The following is a 20,888-nucleotide window of genomic DNA, read 5'->3' as shown; positions in this document are numbered from 1 at the left end:
TTAGCTTATTTCTAGCAAATACACTAACCCCCCAAAACAAACCAACAACAACATAGCATCCACCAAAACACTAATGTTGATAATAATCATATTTAAAGTTTCTATCTTTAATATGAAACCTGTGGTTGATATGTGATGCTGATGTTCTCCCTTGAACACCTCACAAAGTTATGATAAAACTCCCGTGTCTCCCTGAGGGGTGACGTACCTACTGGTCACATGGCCTGCATTTGAGGTTGGAAACTATGGACTCTCAAACAGCTGGAGCTCTTGTTCTTATCATCAAGTATGGCTCTCCACATGAAAGACGCCCTAATTTGAACGTGAAACTAATTTTGCAGTCTGCACAAGTTTGAAATGGTCAATTTGCAAACAAACATATGCAACTAACTTCCCATAATAATGTGTTCTGGTATGTAAAAATGCCACTATTTGAATATGTGGTTAGTTTGAGAACTCAATCATTGCTGGTGTAATCCCATTTGCAAGATGATCTCTGAAAGCAGCTTTCACAAGTTTTCTCTCCCCTTTCCAATGACATCATGACACCAAGAAAAAGGATAAAGAGACTGTAAATGAAGCATTCCGCATTTCCACATTTTACTCACCTTAATCTGCCATGCAGTGTCTGTGTGTGTGTGTGTGTGTGTGTGTGTGTGTGTGTGTGTGTGTGTGTGTGTGTGTGTGTGTGTGTGTGTGAGAGAGAAAGAGATACAAAAATTTCAGCTGTGCAAATACAGTATGAGCTGGCTTTGATGTGTCCAGACAAATGTTCAGCTGTTCCTTGATGCTCTCAGCGCCTCTCTGTCATAACACCTGAAACAACAAATGACCACACCAGCAGCTGCCCTGTGGCTTACCCCCTCTGGTATCTGTAATAGGACAGGTGCCTGCGTTCACACACACACCTGCCAGTTGTGTCACTGATACAAAATCAGCAAAGGACCTCACAAACGCATGCAGATTAAACACTCATCAAGTGACAGTAGGCAGACTGAAAACATCCACTGAGTGTGGCGTGTAACAGGAGAAGAATATATAGCAAACGATGGAGACGGACCTTAGGTTAAACAATAACTGTTGTATTATAAGCAACGTTGAATTATTCAGGATTTAAGATGTTTGCCTTTCTGGTGCTTGAGTTGATTCATTTTACAGATTTAGCAACATTTAAGTGTATCTCACATAGCTGTGTGTGTATCTGTGTGAGTGTGTGCATGTGTGGTTTGGGAGTACTGTGTTTACAGCAGAAGAATAGTAACCCTAAATGGCTCCTTGATACGAGCACACGCTCACACTGTTACCCAATCTGCTTCTCTGCCTCACTATATATAGGCCTACCCTATCAGGTTGCCTGAGCCAGTTAAAAATAGCTTTGCCCCATGCTTCCACACCATGTGTCTCTTTTTCCTTTCCCCCCTCACTCTCACGGACAAAAACACACTTCATCCAACCCCTCACAAACTGTTCACATCTCCTCCCTCCTCGTGTCTGATCTTCAGGTGTGAGGAGAGGGGAGCAAAAGTGTTGAGTCATTTTCGCACATGGTGTCAAGACAGTCAGGTCCAGGCACAGTCCAAAGCTGCCCACTCTCACGTGTACTTAACAACAGGAGATTCTCGGTACTCTCATTCCTGGAAACACTCAGTTTACTTTGGTTGAGAGTTGGTGCATGAAGGATGTCAGGTCAAATTAACACTCATTGGCAGGTTAAAGACTGTTTAATGTCTGATCTCAAACATGCAGACGTACAACTCCCCTGGGTAATGTCTCGAAATGTTTTGGATAGTGCAAAAGGAGGAATGAAGTATGCTTTTCTCCACATGGAAGCAAATTAGTTATTTTTTAAACTGTGGTTAGAAACTAGAATTGTCTCTGTGAGGCGTTCTCTTGGCCTTATTAAGCCAAGCAGTATTACACAATAATCTGTAATTGAAGCCATTATAATAAGTACAGATGGAATGTTACAAAAATACATTTTATGCTTATGTTATACATATTTATAAAATATAAAATAATATAATATACATACTGTGTTGTTATATGATCGCTGCATCTTTCCTGGAAAGACACAACACATAGCAGTGATGCAGACTGCAGCACTGGTGTCTTTGTTAGTAATGTAATGTGTAAACACTGTACATTGATTAGCATGAACACAAAGCCTCCATTAAGGTGTAACTTTATCTAGCTTGGCCATAATGCTTATGAATTACCAATATAGACATACGTCATTTTTTCCTTCTTATATGTCTGACAGTCCATTTATTATGAAGTCTTTCTTTCCTGCATTGCAGTAAAAGCATCTGTTGTTCTGTACTTACTTGGCTTTGTCCAACAGGATCATCAGTTGAAAAGACTAAAGACACCTTTGTCAGGTTAAAAAGAGAAAGGAAGAAAGGTAAAAAGCTGTTGTCTCTGGTCATTAAAAAGATCGGCCTTTATTCTAAAATTTACTTGAAAGTAAAAATAAAAATAAAGTTTTCTCCCTCAACACCTTCACCTAACAATAGCCAGCCAGCACATTTAAATGCATTTAAACCCTTTGCGGTGTAAGTACTGATCGTTGTACTGCCGTCCCACCCTAGCATAGAAGAGCTTTTATACTTCAAACCTCTGGACTATCCAGAGGTTTGAAGTATAAAAGCAGGAATGATCAGCTGATGTACGTCAAGAAACAACTCCACTGACTTTACTCACAGTTATCTGCAAAACACCTCATTTTCTGTCTTGATGCATGCTCACTCATGCAGGTAATGCTGTTCTGATTCTGTGGATGTAGCGTTTTCAGAGATGCTATGTCCAGAACCTAATCAACTTTCTGGCATCTCATTTTCTGTTATTTACTGACTTTCCTAGCACATAGGCATTAGCACTGAGCTGATCTCTTGTGTGCAGTATCGTGCCTCTAAACTGCTGAACACACTCTGCAGACTATGCCCTCACAGCTTCTCTTGTCAGATAACAGCACATCTTCTTTGGTCGTTTAAGTGTCGCAGTGGATAATGAAATGAAATGGTGCTGGGGTTTTAAAAAGAGTCACACCTTAAAAATCTTATGGTTCAGCTCTGCTAAGATGTTATTGTCAACATAATGATTCATTGGTGTAGAAAATATAATCCATTGCATTACAAGACTGTTGTGCATGGATGCTTCACATGCTTTGGATTTCTTCGTGACAACCGGGAATGCAGGTTTGTTTTACAGATGATGCAGTTATGACGCATTTGTGTCGAAACAAAAACCGAGAGGAGGTTTGTTCCCATGACACATTCCTATATTTGATAATAAAGCCTTAAAGCAGTGTTCTAAAATTAGCATGTTGTTGACTAATATATGAAACTGGGTTAAGATGTATGAATATGGATTGAAAAATATTCCACTGGAGTTGTTGAGTACATGTTACATTCAAGCAGCACAAACTCATGTAAACACAACACTTAAAAATAACACATGGTGCATGTTGATTTAAATCTATAAATGCTCTAGATCTAGAAGCATTTGACACACACCTGACATTACATAGCAGCTATGCAAACACTTTAAGAGATTCAGTATGCTGATGGAACATTTATTAGCCACTGTAGAAAGTTTCAGGCATGAAATATGCCCCATAACTTTAAGAAACTGGTAATCAGTGGCATTGATTAGGCCTCGTTCTCAAACACTTGTGGTTAAGCACATTGACTCTTAGTAAAACTAAATGTGGCACATAAGTAAAACTGCCATAAAATTGGTCACCAGCAGGGGGTTTCCCAGGATTTTCTTTCTGCTGCAGTTACAGTCATTGCATCTTAAAACACTTCTCTTTTGCAGAGGAAAAACAATTTGATGGTTGACATCCCACTGAACATTGGATGGACATGCAGATCATGTCTATATTGGGCCCTTCGGTCAGTGACCAATTCTGGACCTCTATACGACGTCTGTACTTGGTCCTCAATTTGGGCATCCAACCATGTACAGCCTGGACATCAATATGTCTTTTTATTTACAAATATCAACATTGTTTTGTAAGATGTCACTCCAACATCACTTAGTGCAGTGGGATATTTTCATTTATTTTAGATGAAATAAATAAAAAAGGTAATAAAAGGTAAACCGTGATTTTTCTTTTCCCGAGTTGTAAATAAGTGTGGGCAAACGCTAGACAAAGTGCTCAGGTACAGAAAAAATTCTGAGTGAATTAGGCTTTAACTAAGCAAGTGCTCAGCTAGACTCGAAAAGCACTATTAATGTACCAGTCCATTTAGCATAACAAAAGCGTGTTTTATCTGTCACATTTTCTGTATGGTGGTGGTGATGCATGATCACCAGGATGTTTGTGCTTACTGTTGTTAGGCCTCAGTCACAAAGGCCAGGAAACCAGTTGGCAACCTCTGTGAGTCATAGCTAGAAAATTTCAAACTGCAGCTTGCTAAACAGCCTTGCTAGCATAACTTAGCTCTCTTACAATCTCATACAAATGGTAACTTCTGAGTCCTAAACCTAAGGCTAAACCTAATAGTTAACTGAGTGGCTATGTCCTTCTTTCATATACAGTCGATTATAAAGGGTTTTTTAAAGAAAAAGTTCAGTAGCATAAATAATTCTGAGCAATTCCTTTAAGGCTAACACACTGATGTTTAGCTTGAATTAGATGCTTGAAATAACATACAGCTTATTGTCAGTAGCTACACACCTCTGCTGACTGGAAGGAAAAGATATGGTCTTATCAAAATTGCTCCAGTCTTCACAGCTGCCTGTTTCTTCACCATCCAAAAGACTTAAGATGAGACTAAGCCTTCACCTGCAGCCTAATGGACTACAGACCTTGACATGTGAGATGGATATGAGATATTAATAGTGTTTTGTTGCTTTACCTGTCAGCAGTTACGTTTTGACTCATCAGTTAATGTAATAAATGGCTTGGCAGTTTTTTTTTTCTTTTTGCCCATCTTTGAATGTAGCTCTAGAAACTTTCACACAACTCACGTGAAAACTCTTTGCTCTAAGAGTATCGCTGATATTTATTAGAACTTCTTGTGCATTTCCACTGATTTTAATTTTGCAGCATGAAATCTTAATAGGACAACAGGAAGCGGGCAAATGGTAACAATTCTGTAGTGCGCTACAAGTCAGAGCACACACTGATGTGCTTAAAATATAGAGAATGCAGAAGTGCTATATTCAAATGAAGAACTCGGTAACCCCATTACATCACTTGTTTGTTCAACTTGAAGAGGGGAAGTGGCGCAAAAGGCGCGAGTTGTGTTTGCTATGAAATTCATCCTGTTATCCATCTTAGACAAACACACCGTGGAAGCTGAGCAGCTGTGTTTTTTATGAATGAGGTTAATGGTTGCTCGTGCTGTCATTGTCTTTGTGTGTCCACAGGAAAAACGGTCAATTGCGGACACATCCTGTGTGGAAGCTGGAGGGAAACCTGACATCATTAAAGTCACCAACAACTTGTTGACTCAGTAGGAAGGAAGACATGCTGATAACTGAATGTGTGTTTGCTTGAGTGTGGACACCTGTGTGTCTTGTTGGGTGCACTCCCACCTGTTCATGTGTGCACCCACGCAGAGACATTGACGAACATGTAAACATGTATGTTTGCATATTCTTATATCCACATCAGGAAGAGTTTGAAGGGGAACTCCTGGTTTAGAGTTGGGGAAAAAACAAATCCTGCTTCCTTGTTGTGAAAGCCAGTGTGTGTGCATGTGTGTGTGCGTCCACTGGGAGACTGGGAAAACGCTAAAGGAAGCGTCTAACGTGATGCTGCAAGGAGTAGAAAACAGCTTATCATTCACAAACACTCGTGCCATGTGCATGGCACCACAGATGCATAACCACACAGTGTGTAGAAACCAACACACACACACATTCTACATTCACACCCACTCCCTTTAAAACCAACAAATGCTCAAATTAGCATTAGACAGCTCGTTGTTTGCAGCTGCAACATCCACCACGAATGAATCAATTTCCCCTAGACCTGACATACAGCATATCTATTTGCTCACTCCCAGCTCATCATGTAACTATGCCTGTAACGGGCCCTTCCCTTTCCACTGAAATACATTGGATACAGCTTTCAGGGGTTGGGTGGACTGTCCCGGGCTCTGTGGGGCCGGAAGGCGCTGCTGCACTGGGCCCTGGTCTGGATGGGCCTGGGCCCCCTTCCCCTGGCGGGTCGCGGAGTATGGGGGTGCCTACTGGGGTCAGCGGGGGAGCTGGCCCCAGGGAGGGGTCACTTGCCCCTCCCTTCCTTCCCTCCCCATCTCCAGCTGCCTCCCTCTTCCCGCTCCACCACAACCACCCACACATGCAGGGCCTTGGAGTAGGGGTATGTCACCAGGGTGCAGAGGAGGCTACCCCCCCCCCCCCCCCCTCTGTCCCCTTCTGGCTGCCTCTGCCTCAATTTTATCCCACAACTTAGACATTCACATTACTCACACTCTCATTACACATACATATAGGATCTTGGGGGTGGGCACGATACACGGAATCCAAGTTACCATCAGGGTGTACACCTCACCCCTGGCGTCGTTGCCCACCTCTCAATTTTAAATACACGTAGACATTGAGGGCTAGCAGGAGGAACCATGCGCTTACCTGCTGCTCTCTGGCAGGTAGCTCCATGCCCTCCTGGGTTTTAAATGCACCTTAGAACACACATGCATCAACACTACAATGAGCGGGTGGAGGGAGGTTTGGAGTCTTCTCTCACCCCCGTTCTCTGCGGCAGCTGGAGCGGGGGGGCTAGGAGGAGTTGGCCGTCCGACTGCGGTCTGGAGTGTGGGGCCTCCCTGCTGCTGCGGAGTCGGGGCGGTCTGCCTCTCCCCACCGCAGGGAAAAGGGTAACACCACCTGGGTCTTGGTGCAGTTCCCCCCTCCAGGGGCAAGGGTACCTAGACCTGGTTCGTAGAGTACGCTTGGGGAGTGTGATCGTGTGTACAGCGTCTCTTTATGTCTGTCTCCACGTTGGTTGAGTGTGGAGTAAGTGCATATGAGAGCATGAGGGTGGGAATGGATGTTTGTATCTGTGTGTGCCTGTATGTCTGTGTCTATATGTCAGGTTGGGTATGAGATGCCACCGCCCTGGGGACATCTCAGGCCCTCCAAGGTTTGGAGGCCTATCTCCCCCTACCACCACTTCCCCTGCCAGTGGCGGACTCCCTCTGACATCGGTGCGTTGGTGGTTCTTTGTGTCTGGGGATGGGCGTCCAGGTACACACCGGCTCACTCCTTGGCGGCCGCTTATCGGGGCCTGGAGCCTGGGGCTCGCTCGGGCCACTTCGGAGGTGGGGTGCCCCCGGTCTCTCGGCCTGGGGCTCGGTCACTCAGGCACGGCTGGCTGCCGCCGGAGCTCACGGGCGCCCTGGAGGACGGGGCAGTGGCTCCCCACACCCTCTAGCAGATCATTACATGAAGGAACCTTTTAAAAAAACAAGCGCGTCCATGCTCACAGGTGTACACACGGGTGATCACACCCACAAACTACACCCTTTTTGGCTCCTACCTCAAAGCACACTGTGTTCTGTTGATCTTATGTGCTGCACAATAATGTTTATTATTTAGTATTTACTGTCATATTCCCATATATCATTGTGATGTCCATCCATCCATCCATCCATCCATCCATCTTCATCCGCTTTGTCCGGGGCCGGGTCGCGGGGGCAGCAGCCTAAGCAAAGAGGCCCAGACCTCCCTCTCCCCAGCCACCTCCTCCAGCTTATCCGGGGGAATACCAAGGCGTTCCCAGGCCAGCCGAGAGATATAATCTCTCCAGCGTGTCCTGGGTCTGCCCCGGGGCCTCCTCCCAGTGGGACATGCCTGGAACACCTCACCCAGGAGGCGCCCAGGGGGCATCCTTGTCAGATGCCCGAACCACCTCAGCTGGCTCCTTTCGATGTGGAGCAGCAGCTGCTCTACTCTGAGCCCCTCCCGGATGGCCGAACTTCTCACCCTATCTCTAAGGGAGAGGCCAGCCACCCTTCGGAGGAAGCTCATTTCTGCCGCTTGTATCCGCGATCTCGTTCTTTCGGTCACTACCCACAGCTCGTGGCCATAGGTGAGGGTAGGGACGTAGATCGACCGGTAAATTGAGAGCTTCGCTTTTACACTCAGCTCCCTCTTTACCACGACGGACCGGTGCAGCGTCCGCATTACTGCAGCTGCAGCCCCAATCTGTCTGTCAATCTCTGGCTCCCTTCTCCCATCACTCGCGAACAAGACCCCGAGATACTTGAACTCCTCCACTTGGGGCAGGAACTCATCCCCGACCCGGAGTGGGCACTCCACCCTTTTCCGGCTGAGAACCATGGCCTCAGATTCGGAGGTGCTGATCCTCATTCCCGCTGCTTCACACTCGGCTGCGAACCGTTCCAGTGCGAGCTGGAGGCCCTCACCCGATGAAGCCAACAGAACCACATCATCTGCAAAAATCAGAGATGAGATTCTGAGGCCACCAAAGCGAAAGCCCTCCGCCACTTGGCTGCGCCTAGAAATCCTGTCCATAAAAATTATGAACAGAACCGGAGACAAAGGGCAGCCCTGGCGGAGCCCATCACCCACCGGGAACGAGTCCGACTTATTGCCGGCAATGCGAAACCAAGCTCTTGCAACGGTTGTATAGGGATCGAATGGCCCGTAGCAATGGGCCAGACACCCCATATTCCCGCAACACCTCCCACAGGACACCCCGAGTCCACAAAACACATGTAGACTGGTTGGGCAAACTCCCATGCACCCTCAAGTATCCTGGAGAGGATAAAGAGCTGGTCCAGTGTTCCGCGACCAGGACGAAAACCGCATTGTTCCTCCTGTATCCGAGGTTCGACTAACGGACGAACTCTCCTTTCCAGCACCCTGGCATAGACTTTCCCAGGGAGGCTGAGGAGTGTGATCCCCCTGTAGTTGGAACACACCCTCCGGTCCCCTTTCTTAAAGATGGGGACCACCACCCCGGTCTGCCAGTCCACAGGTACTGCCCCTGATCTCCACGCAACATTGCAGAGGCGTGTCAACCAGGACAGCCCTACAACGTCCAGAGCCTTCAGGAACTCAGGACGGACCTCATCAACACCAGGGGCTCTGCCACCAAGGAGTTGTTTAACTGCCTCAGTGACCTCGCCCCCGGAAATTGGCGGGTCATTCCCCTCATCCCCAGACTCTGCTTCCTCCTCGGAAGACGTGTCAGTGGGATTAAGGAGGTCCTCGAAGTATTCCTTCCACCGCCTGACAATTTTCTCAGTCAACGTCAGCAGCGCTCCGCCAGCACTATACACAGTGCAGGTAGAGCACCGCTTTCCCCTCCTGAGACGTCTGACAGTTTGCCAGAATCTCTTCGAGGCAGTCCGAAAGTCTTTTTCCATGGCCTCTCCGAACTCCTCCCACACCCGAGTTTTTGCTTCAGCCACTGCCCGAGCCGCATTCCGCTTGGCCTGTCGATACCTGTCGGCTGCCCGATAGGACTCCTTCTTCAGCCTGGTGGCTCCCTTCACCTCTGGTGTCCACCATTTGGTTCGGGGATTACCACCACGGCAGGCACCAACCACCTTGCGGCCGCAGCTCAATGCAGCAGCTTCGGCAATGGAGACGCTGAACATGGTCCATTTGGACTCAATGTCCCCAGTCTCCCTCGGAATGCTGCTGAAGCTCTGCCGGAGGTGTGCGTTGAAGATCTCGCGGACTGGGGCCTCTGCTAGACGTTCCCAGCACACCCTCACTACGCGTTTAGGTGCACCAGGTCTGTCCAGCGTCCTCCCCCGCCACCTGATCCAACTCACCACCAGGTGGTGATCAGTTGACAGCTCAGCCCCTCTCTTTACCCGAGTGTCCAGAACATATGGTCGCAGGTCTGCTGATACGATTACAAAATCGATCATCGACCTACGGCCTAAAGCGTCCTGGTGCCACGTGCACTTATGGACACTCTTATGTTCGAACAGGGTGTTCGTTATGGCCAAACTGTGATTAGCACAGAAGTCCAATAACAGAGCACCGCTCGGGTTCAGATCAGGGAGGCCGTTCCTCCCAATCACACCCCTCCAGGACTCGCTGTCGTTACCCACGTGAGCATTGAAGTCTCCCAGCAGGACAACAGAGTCTCCAGGTGGAGCACCCTCCAGCACCCCCCTCCCCCCCAGGGACTCTAAGAAGGCTGGGTACTCTGAACTGCCACTCGGCGCATAAGCGCAGATGACAGTCAGGACCCGTTCCCCGACCCTAAGGCGCAGGGAACAAACCCTCTCGTCCACCGGGAAAAACCCCAACGTACCGGCAGCAAGCCGAGGGGATATTAGGATACCCACCCCAGCCCGCCGCCTCTCACCAGGGGCAACTCCAGACTGAGACAGAGTCCAGCCCCTCTCCAGGAGACTGGTTCTAGAGCCCAAGCCATGTGTAGAGGTGAGCCCGACTATATCTAGCCGGTACCTCTCAACCTCACGCACTAACTCAGGCTCCTTCCCCACCAGAGAGGTGACATTCCATGTCCCTATTGCCAGTCTTGGCAGCCGGGGGTCAGTCCGTCAGGGCCTCCGCTCCTGGCCGCCACCCGGCACACAATGCACCCGACCCCTATGGCCCCTCCTGCGGGTGGTGGGCCTGCGGGAGGATGGGCCCATGTCTCCTCTTCGGGCTGTGCCTGGCCGGGCCCCATGGACTAAGGCCCGGCCACCAGACGCTCGCCCTCGGGCACCCTCCCCGGGCCTGGCTCCAGGGCGGGGCCCCGGTAACCCTATCCCGGGCAGGGTAAACTGTTCCCTCGGTGTCCTTTTCATAAGGGTCTTATGAATCGCTCTTTGTCTGGTCCCTCACCCATTGTGATGTTGTTTATTCTATTACTCTTGTTCTCTTCTGCTTGTTTTCTTTTTTCTTTCTCAACAGGTGATCCAGGTGATCGATATATGCATTTTTTTTCTTTCTTTTTTTTTGCTGCCCATTCTGTTGGTTTTTGTTTTTTGCCCTTCTCCCCCGTCCCTCTTCTCAGGTGTTTCTCTTTCCCTCTTTCTTTCTCCCCTTCTTTCCTCCAGTCAAGTCTGTCCCGTATTCAGCAAGTGAAAATAAAATAAACAATAAAAGGTGAATCAAATGGACCATTACGGCAAGGCTGGGATGGTCAATTTGGTAAAGTAAATCCGTTGGGTATCTTTCTTTGCCTTTAGACAATACTTCTGATGGCAAAAGAGCCAAACGGGACAGGCAAAAAAAAAAAAAAAAAAAAAAAGGATACAGTTCCCTTATGTTATGACCTCTGTAAACATTTTCCAGATGGATTTATGAGCTCACTGTTTAGCTTCAGGTCATCCTGAATAAAACTTAATTTAGTACATTATGGTCCTTGTTAGAGGCAGAAAGAAGGGTGTGCTCATTGGCTAATGACCTGAAAAGTCTTTAGACAGTGATGGTGCAACGTTTCCTCCAGATGCTTTGTAACAATTTGTTTCTAAAAGCTTGGATGACAGCTACTGGTTGACACCTACTGAAAGCACCAAGGCCTTGTCCATGTCCATATCTCTGAGATGCTAGTGACAGAACAGCAGTAATTAGTAAAGGTCTAAACTGGTTACCAGAGATGGACTGGAGACCTGTGTACCCTGCCTCTTGCCCTAAGACAGCTGGGACAGGCTCCAGCCCCCCGGCAGCAACAGACGTGTGCAGATCAACAATGTGGAGTGCAGGAGAGAGTTCAACCATGGAGCGTTCAAAGTTTGGAAGTACTGACATTACTTTGAGTTTGATTCCGTAAAAAGACAAAAACATTAGTGTCCACTGTACACTCACGCTTAAACTTCAAATCTGAGCAAGCACCGAGCACGCTGCCACGGGAATATGAACTTCACAGAGAAACCCCGGATCCCCCCACTGACATGACCGCTGTGGCACCGGGCCAACCTCCAGCTAAACAGGTGAAAATAGAGTTAAGAGCGACAGGACTCAGTGCTGCTGAATCTTTAATTTTGTTTATTTTTTGCTGTGTTTGTGTGTGGTGTGTATCTATTTGAAAGAGTGAGTGTAAACACAAAAAAAATATTTTATTTTATATGCTGGAATATGCAGAAAATAGGTTTAAATGTTAAACAAATTTCTGTTTCATATAATTTATTTTTTGTTTATGCATTGTGCATAAAGTTAAATGATTAAACCTAATAAAACAACTTTTAAAAAAGAGACTTTTTCATTTGATTCAATTTTATATGCTGGATTATGCAGAAAAAATAGAATTGGGCTAAAAGGTCTATTGCTTTATTACGTATTCAGGTTGTGTATCATGTTTTTAAAAAGTAACAAAGTAATAAAGTAACTAATTACTTTTGAAAATACATAATCAGTGAAATAACGGGATGACTTTCTTGGAGAAGTAATCAGCAAATAGTAACTAATTACTTTCTTCAAGTAACCAAGATGGCGCCGCGTATGGATGCCCTGGTGCTTCAGTGCGTTACTTTTGTCTTGTTTTTGTGCATTTCTTCTGTGTCTGGGCACTCCTCTGGATATTCTTACACCAGAGAAGAGCTCCTTAACTGCAGGACTACAACGCCTGTGGATTTATTTCCAATATTTGTCGCATCTGCGGCAGATTTACTGCTGACTCTGATCAGGAAAGTGAGACGTCGAAAGAGAGGTAAGCGAGCCAGCGTACTCGTGCGTTTGAGGAGACGCGGACTGAGAACGGCCCTTCCTGGGATCTTCCTTTCTAATGTACGCTCACTCTGGAATAAGATAGACGAACTGGCCCTGATGAGAAGCATGAACAGAGACTTTGCCTCCTCCTGTGTCTTATGTTTTACGGAGTCGTGGCTCAGTGAGGACATCCCGGACTGCGCGCTCAAGCTGGAGGGCTTTCATCTGCTGCGCGCGGACCGGCAGGCCGCTCTCTCCGGTAAAACCAAAGGTGGAGGTGTCTGCTTCTACATCAATAGTGGCTGGTGCACAGATGTAACAGTGATTGCTCAGCACTGCTCTCCCTCTCTGGAATATCTTTTTATTCACTGCAAACCGTTTTATTCTCCGCGGGAGTTTGCTTCATTCATCCTGGCCGCTGTTTACATCCCGCCAGACGCGGATGCGCAAGCAGCTCAGTGCGCACTCGCAGAGCAGATTCTCCACATGGAGCGGACATTCCCGGACTCTCTCATCATTGCTCTTGGGGACTTTAACAAAGCCAATCTGAGCCATGAGCTTCCGAAATACAAGCAGTATATTAAATGCCCGACCAGAGAGGAGAGGACATTGGACCACTGCTACAGCACGATCAGCGGGGCCTATCGCGCGGTGCCACGCGCTTCACTCGGACTTTCTGACCACGTCATGATCCACCTGATCCCCACGTACAGACAGAGGCTGAAGCTCTCCAAACCTGTCGTGAGGACCAAAAAACTGTGGAGCAACGAGGCTGTGGAGGAGCTTCGCACGTGTTTGGAGACCACAGACTGGGACACAATGAAGGCTGCTTCTAACAGCTTGGACGAGTTTGCGGACACTGTCACCTCCTATATCCACTTCTGTGAGGACAGCATTGTGCCATCACGCACCAGGGTGAGTTATAACAATGACAAACCCTGGTTTACTCCTAAACTCAAAAAGCTGTGGCTGGAAAAGAGTAAGGCGTTCAGAAGCGGAGACAGGGACTGCTACAGAGAGGCCAAGTACAGGTTCACTAAAGAAGTGGACATTGCCAAACATCAGCACTCTGAGAAGATGCAGCAGCAGATCTCAGAGAATGACTCGGCCTCTGTGTGGAAAGGTTTTAGGAATATTACAAACTACAAGCCTAAAACCCCCCACTCCACTGATGACTTGCTCTTAGCCAACACCCTTAACGACTTCTACTGCCGTTTTGACGAGCCATCAGGCAGCCTTCACACCTCCAACGACCCCAACAATAGAGGCACTTTGGACACTCATTCCCCCACCTCTCCCCCCTCCATAGAGCCATCACCACCTTCAAACTGTTCACCTGCAACACCCGCCACCTCACCCCACACAAAAGAGGATTTCACACCACCTCCTCCGACCACAACTCTTCATATTCATGAAGCAGATGTGAGGAAGCAGTTTAGGAGTCTGAATGCTCAGAAAGCTCCCGGCCCAGACGGTGTGTCTCCTGCCACCCTCAGACACTGTGCAAACGAGCTGGCCCCAGTGTTTTCTGGCATCTTCAACTCCTCACTGCAGGCATGTCATGTGCCTGCCTGCTTCAAGTCCTCTACCATAATCCCTGTCCCCAAGAAACCTAGGATCACTGGACTAAATGACTACAGACCCGTGGCTCTGACATCTGTGGTCATGAAGTCATTTGAGCGCCTAGTTCTCTCCCATCTCAAGACCCTCACGGCCCCCCTCCTGGACCCCCTGCAGTTTGCATATAGAGCCAACAGGTCTGTAGACGACGCCATCAACATGGCCCTACACTTCATCCTGCAGCATCTGGACTCCCCAGGAACCTACGCCAGGATCCTGTTTGTGGACTTCAGCTCTGCCTTCAACACCATCCTTCCAGACCATCTCCGAGGCAAGCTTTCCCAGATGAATGTGCCTGATCCCATCTGCCGGTGGATCACTGACTTCCTGACGGACAGGAAGCAGCACGTGAGGCTGGGAAAGAATGTCTCGGACTCCCGGACCATCAGCACCGGCTCCCCTCAGGGCTGTGTTCTTTCTCCTCTGCTCTTCTCCCTGTACACCAACTGCTGCACCTCCACCCACCAGTCTGTCAAGCTAATCAAGTTCGCAGATGACACCACCGTCATTGGGCTCATCTCGGACGGGGACGAGTCTGCCTACAGGAGGGAGGTTGAACGTCTGGTGTCTTGGTGCAGCCACAACAACCTGGTGCTGAATGCCCAGAAGACAGTGGAGATTATTGTGGACTTCAGGAAGCACACAGCCCCACTCCCCCCCATCATCCTGACTGACTCCCCCATCACCTCTGTGGACTCATTCCGCTTCCTGGGTACCACCATCACCCAGGACCTGAAGTGGGAGCCCACCATCACCTCCGTCATCAAGAAAGCCCAGCAGAGGATGTACTTCCTGAGGCAGCTGAAGAAATTCAACCTGCCAACACGGACGATGATGCAATTCTACACTGCAATCATCGAGTCCATCCTCACCTCCTCCATCACCGTGTGGTACGCTGGAGCCACTATCAGGGACAAACAGAGACTGCAGCGTGTTGTGCGCTCTGCTGAGAAGGTGATTGGCTGCAGACTCCCATCTCTGCAGGACCTGTACACCTCCAGGACACTGCGGCGTGCAGCCCGGATCTCAGCTGACCCTTCTCACCCTGGACACAGTCTGTTTGACCTGCTCCCCTCAGGCAGGAGGCTCCGGTCCATTCGCACCAGAACCTCTCGCCACAAGAACAGTTTCTTCCCCTCTGCTGTTGGACACATGAACAATAACCACATGACTGTCCCCGCCACTAACACATGACCCTACGCTGTGTCACTGCATCATTTCATGTTTGGCACTGATCACCACCTGCACTCATGTATATATCTTTCTACGTAGCACTCATAATTCTTTTCTCATGTATATATCTCATGTATATCTCATGCACATATCTTTCTTTCTACATAGCACTTTAATTCTTATTGTCTGCACTGAAGCACCGCAGCAATTTCCTAATGTTGTAAACCTCAACATCTGGCAATAAACCCATTCTGATTCTGATTCTGATTCTGATTCTAACTTGACCAACATTGCTGATTACTGATTTAAATGCAACCAGAAGTTATAACTGCTTCTGTATTTTGCATTTCTTTTTCTGGTCGTGCTGTTTCAGTCTTGAGATTTCTGCACTTCTGTCTTAATTCTTTCTGAAGTGGGTGAGGCTCATTTGAAAAAGGCTGACGTCACAATATTTCCCTTCACAAATCAGAGTAGCAACATTTGAATAGAAAGATCTGTGGAGTTACTTGCTTGTGTTGCCAAATCCAAACAACACAGGCACTGCTTACAAAACAGATTAGCTTTGGTGTTGACAAGTAACTAAAAAAAGAACTGAGAATATCTTTTTTTCTAAACTGAACTTGTGGTAGTTGCTGATTTTGTCTCAGATTTTGAATATTACAGGTAAGCAGTAATTATTCAAGGCCAGACTGGTGCCCCAGATGAAACCCTGTGACGTCAGCCTCGGATGACTGCAGATATCTCAGATATCATGAAATTTGGGGGCCAGACCTCAATCCTATAGGATTGAGGTCTGGCCCCCAAATTTCATGATGGTTAAGCCTCTGGAGTCAAGTAGCCATTTTTGACTACTTTTGATTTCACCTTTAAAAAAACGGTTTACCTTGCCTTGTTTGGGGTCATTCTTCTCAGCACAACTGCAAATGTCAGACTTTATGGTTATGGTTTCATATTGATTTAAAAAAAAAAAAATCAGAGTAGGAAATAATTTTATTTTTGAATTTACTATGATGACCACAAACACGTTTAAATCATTTTTATAATTTAAAATGCAAATAAAAAGTATGTAAAAATTTTGCAAACAAAGTTATATACAACTATTCATATTAAAATGTTACACCTGTCCAGCTGGTGACAATGTTTACATTGTAGTTTGTCTTTCGTGGCTTGGCCTGCATCTGTGACATCCAAAAAACCCAAAACAAAAACCGATTTCACTGTATACAGACTAGCTTCTCCAAACACGCTAAATGACACAAATCTCTCAAATGTCAGAAAATCACTGTTGATGTCGCTGTTCTTTCTTTTGCTGTCACTCACACAACTATCCCCTTTTCCTCAGCAAACAAATACTATGTGCTGCCAGATAATGTGTGGATTGCTAGCATTTAAAAGCCTGTACGTTTTCACTTTGATATGTATCTGTACTTTTTTTTTGAGTAAAACATGACTGTATATTTACTCAGATGTTGAAAGTCAAACCTGTATGGATTGATTTCCAGCACAGGTTACCTTTCAAATGCCCCCCAGTGATGGGGGTCACTTGAAACAACAGTCTAAGAATGCAAGCTTGTCATTTTTCATATCCTCCCTTGTGACCTGGTCCATGAACTAAATGTGATCAGTGATTTGTGGCAAGTCCCGACATTTGATTTTCACCTAGGTGTAAATCAGGCCCTTCTATGTATTTATATATCTTACGTTAATAATCTGTGGTATGAGATCCACTCAGTAGGGTTGTCCTGTTCAGACTGCTTCAGACAATCTCTGACCCTTTTCCTGTAGACATTACCCAGATCTTGTTTCAGATGCTCCGAGGAGAGAAAACACACTCATGTCAGTCAATACTGACAACGTCATCATCCTATCAGCAGAAGGAAATTGGAAAGAAAAGTGTATAAGTTGTAGTTGGCCTCACAACCGTTTGTGACTTTTGTAGCTTGCAGTGCTCCTTGGCAGAGATTTTATTTCATTCTTTACTCATCCTGATTCCTATATGCTTGTAATTGGCAATTTTTTCAACAACAGGTGAATGTCACACTGATCTGGTAAAACAAGTAGGAAAAAAAATCCTGCAACAAGAACTCGACTTTACCACAATGCACCAAAATCACCAACAATTCTGCTGAAGAAGGAGGTCATTTGGACTGTAATACTGGAAACAGAGAGAAAATGACTGATCTGTGCAGGGAACTCTAAAATCAAGAACTCAGGCTGATCAATCCATGCCTTGAACTTTGAAGCTCAATATTTAAGCTTTCAGAGTCACAATCCTCTTTCACTGATACATTCTGTCTCTAGATTGAAGTGATATGTGTTGTAATGTGTCATCCAAGTGCAACATATCTGAGATATTATCCAGTGATGTGATAGGAGTGCATGATCTGGTGTACAAGGAGTAAATTGTTAAACAGCTGTTTCCTACAGTGTTCCGGAGTCATGCTGCACCTCAGGACAGGAAGCTGGTGGATATTGAGCTTTGCAGCAGGAGATGTGTGGGCAGAGCAGCACAGAGTAGGCTACACAGAAACAAATACCCATTACTAATAAAAGAATACTTTGATTTGCTTGTGTAAATAGCAGCAAAAGCATTTGAGAAGAAACAGAAAGGATCTCAGGAGACTTCTGTCACATCCTGCTTTTCCTACTGAAGCGGCATCTCGGATGTTTGCTGCTGCAGCTTCTCGGCTAAAAAGGAAGTGGGGAGCTGTAGGGCAACAGGCAAGGAGAGGAAGAACGATGCAGCTCTGTTTAAACAGCTACTGCAAGATGTAACCTGGAGGGCAGGACGGTGCTTCAGCCGCAGCAAGATCACATATGCAGCTAATGCAGCTTAAAAGGCGGATAAGGAAAAGCTTTTTGAAAGCATATCTATACAGAAAAAGGAAATGGTTTATAAATAATTTGTCACCCTGAGGGACCGATAGCAGGAGAGGACAGGAGGCGATGGGTGGAGCCTCCTGTCAGAATACTAGAGATGGAAAAAAGCATCCCACAGAGAGAGAGAAAGAGAGAGCAAGCAGGAGAGAGTGAACAGTTCACACAGTCACACAGAATGAGCCACGCACAGAAGGTATAGCATGCATTCTGCACCGTATAGAGAAGAATAGCACAGCATGACGCACAAAGTGTGCACATTGCGTTTTTGCTTTCATGTCTTTGTCTGAGAGATAAATGAAAGAGAGACACAAATGCACAAAATACGCATGCATAAATATTTCTGTCTTTGTGAGGACATGACGTCTCCCTGTACCAATCAAACCTATGCTCGGATAAATGTTTCTCTTTTGATCTTTCTATAGAAAAGCAGTAAGTATCTCACCTAGAAGCGAACACATGCACTTGGACCCTTTTCACCACAAGCACTAAATGTTTGCAAGAAACAAAGGATTATTTTGAAGAAACACTAACAGACAACAGGCCCTTCAAACAGAGTTCTGTTCAACAGTCCTTTTTGGACCAAAAACAGGAATACCACTAAGAGCTCAGGCAGTCATTGAGTTTTTTGTGGCATATATATAGCTATGCTTGACAGACATAGGGCTGTGGTCTCAGTCAGCAGCAGCACAGCATCTCCTCCTCTTGTCCTCGACACCTGTTCATCCGGCGTGCTTGAAACTTGTTAAGTGTATGCCTATGACAGAAGAGACATGCACAAGTGTTTTTAATCTTTGGAAACATTTTTAATTTGCAGAAAGACTTAATAACTGGGAAAGACCCAGGGTATATAAATTAAAGGTATGGCGTTCAAAAACTGCTGTTAACTGTCGTCTAATTCAAGTGTACTGTTCTACCTATAGTATGCTCTGTAAGACACACACCTGGCAGCTTTTCATTTATAGTGAGTTTGCTGCTTAACTCAGCTGTCAATATCCTGGGTGTCTGTTGTCTGATATATATTTACTCTGGAGCAAGCTGTCAAACAGTGCGGTACGAGTCAGTGAAACTCACTTCCATCTGATGACAGCGATGCTGAGGTGAGTTGCGGAGGATTTCCCAAGTACCAATATGGTCACAGTCAGTAATTGTGACCATACGGTAATAAATAAATTGGTAATAAATAAACATGTTTATGCACTTTTTTGAGTGTTATTGCCCTGACCTCAGTTCAGGAGATGAAGCTTGAGGATACAGTGCAAATGAGAGAGGAGAGAGACAGATAGTACTAGAGGAGGAAAACATAATGATATATTGTGGTCATGTATTTATTTTGAAAGAGTTCTCTATGATCTTAAAATTAAAGATAACTTAAAAGGCATTATACATATATAGCTGGTCTCTAAACACATAAATAATACGAGATTAGGCATAAAGACAATCTTTGCCACTGTATTAAAGATGGCAAGACAACATGGGGGCTTCCTCGTGTAGTTTTAATGAATTATTTTAATGAATTATTTCCAGGTTTATGCATTAATGAACCTAAATGTGTTAATAGCTCTGGCTGGCATTTTTAAGCCCAATTCAGAAACTCTAAAACTAAATTGCAACCCAAAAACCACCCTCTATCTTTGGGTGAGGATTGAGGAAAATGTTCTTACTTTCACTGCTAAGGTCAAAAACTGAAACTGGTCTTCACAAAGATAAATGCAAAACGACATCCAGTTTTCATAGTCTGTCAGTCAAACAGAGGAACAGGATGGGGGTCAGAAATGGCAGTAATGATCCTGCTATGAATAAACCAGTTGGAGGAAGTAGAGCTCCCATTAGGCTTCCCTCCTTAGGCTATTAATAACCAGAAAGCTAATGCCTGTCCTGCAATCAATACACACACCCACTAGGACATGGTTAAAGACAAACTGTGATGTTTGATCTATTAGCACTGCTCAGCTGGTTGAAAGGAGAGGGACTTGGGACTCTTATGGCTGCTGTTATGTTTCAAAAGATAATATTAGAGATATAATTTGTCATTTTTGCTTCTTTTTGTAATAAGAGATCTGATCAGTGTGTTAAAAATAACAGCAGATGTATTTTTGTCATCTCTGGGGTACAAGGCTTAAAGGAGCTGAATAAATTATAACTGTAAAGAGAGCAAATGCCATGTTCTCAACAATCATTGTGATTGGCAACTTCAATATAACTTTAGTTGTAGAAGTACTGCATTTATTGGCAGTAAAATGAAGCATTGTGTTTCTTCAGGCATTATTCCTCAGTCGTATTGGCTGTTAGGCACCAGCCATTTGGACTATATATGGCAATGAGTTCATTGTTTTGTAGCTGTTTTCTGTTGAGGCTACTGTATTTTTTATTTTTTGGTGCTAATTTCAGTTGGGTTTTATGTTTATGTCTGTGTTTTAATGGGATTAGCTCTCTCAGAAGAAATCCTGTCATTGTGCAGATTCTTTCAGAGTGGCATCAAACAGCAAAGCCTCTTACACCGAACATTAACAACCGTTTGCTACAAATGATCTCCTCTTTGATGTAATTTTAATTGAATTAATTATGTGGGTCGTACTGTGACTTGTTTTTTACAGAAA

This window comes from Copadichromis virginalis, linkage group LG23 (assembly GCF_057382275.1).
Source record: "Copadichromis virginalis isolate Kocher_CV1m ecotype Utaka linkage group LG23, C_Virginalis_male_GT1.1, whole genome shotgun sequence".
NCBI classification, from domain to species: domain Eukaryota; kingdom Metazoa; phylum Chordata; class Actinopteri; order Cichliformes; family Cichlidae; genus Copadichromis; species Copadichromis virginalis.
Note: the sequence above shows the minus strand (reverse complement) of the source record.